This window comes from Aphanomyces invadans, assembly GCF_000520115.1.
Source record: "Aphanomyces invadans strain NJM9701 unplaced genomic scaffold supercont1.53, whole genome shotgun sequence".
Lineage (NCBI taxonomy): Eukaryota > Oomycota > Saprolegniomycetes > Saprolegniales > Verrucalvaceae > Aphanomyces > Aphanomyces invadans.
This window is the reverse complement of record NW_008580198.1, coordinates 285,384-286,652: the sequence shown is the minus strand read 5'-3', so window position 1 is coordinate 286,652 and position 1,269 is coordinate 285,384.

Here is a 1,269-nt window from a genome sequence, read left to right as displayed (position 1 = left end):
TTTTAGCCAATCATGCCGCGATGGACGATTTAGAATAAAAATACCTCACGTGCGTTCAACTTGGACGATCGTGAGAAATATATCCACTCGTTGGACGATCTTGAGAAATACCCTTCCTGATTCGCTTAATTTATGCGGGACAGAGGGAGTAATTGGAATTGCAATGTACAGTACAAGTAGTCCTTGTCCTTTGCAGGGATGTAAAATCCCGATTACTTCGCCAGACAAATCAGGTTTAAGGTTTTAATCATTAAAACCCGATTCTTGGGTATTGAAACCATGGTTTTATTCCGGGTAGTAGTCGAGGCTGGCATGATCGGAATCACTATCGCTTGCTTTGTCGTCGCCGGTCGGACAATGTAGAACGCACCCATGTTGCTCTTGATGAACACGAGCTTCTCAATCTTAGCGCTCAGGGAGTTCCTCAGCTTGGATGGATGAAGCCCATCGTTCAGAAGTTTCGCTCGGAATCTGCACTAGTCGTCGCCAAACTAATAGACGGATCGCGACGCTTTGCAAATCGGCCCACTGACATCCATCGATATTGTTGTCGTCGGCGATGTCGCTTTCGATGTCGATGACGATGGCCAACGCCTCCACAACTTAGTCGGATACGATCACAGGTGCAATGGAAACTGCCAATTGCCCACCTCTCAACAAGGAGCGATCTCTGCACCCTATTAAAACCCGATTTTCGGAATAAAACCCGATTTTGTACGAGTTAAAACAATCGGGTTTTATCTTTACTGTTAACACCTGAAAAAACTCGATTGTACAAGACTAGGGACTGGCCACCTTTTATTGGTCCGTACGAATAGAGGTCAATCAGGCGCATTCTTCCAATTCGTGAGATTTTGACCAAAATAACAACTCTGAAACGGTCAAAATAACTTCATTCCCACCACCACCATCATTATTGCACACAACGAGTATCTTCACCCTCGACGTTGGAATTCAGCCGAAGCCTCAACCGACGTGTTCCAACTATCGTATCCGGAATGGACCCTTCGTCATCGCCACGGCACTGAGAATGCATGTTTTATCTGGACGTTTTGCCAACTCGCAGGAGTAGGTCGGCAAATATCCGGATACCGATCCAACGCGCCAACTCGATGTGAATGTCCAGGAAGTTCCGGGGAGGCGCGCGGTTACCCAAGCATTTCACTTTCAACACAACCACTCCTACCAGCATGCTGCCCATCACGTCGTTCCCGCGCCGCTTCATCACGGCCAAGACCCGGACCAAGGCGCTCGTGGCGGCCATGGCAC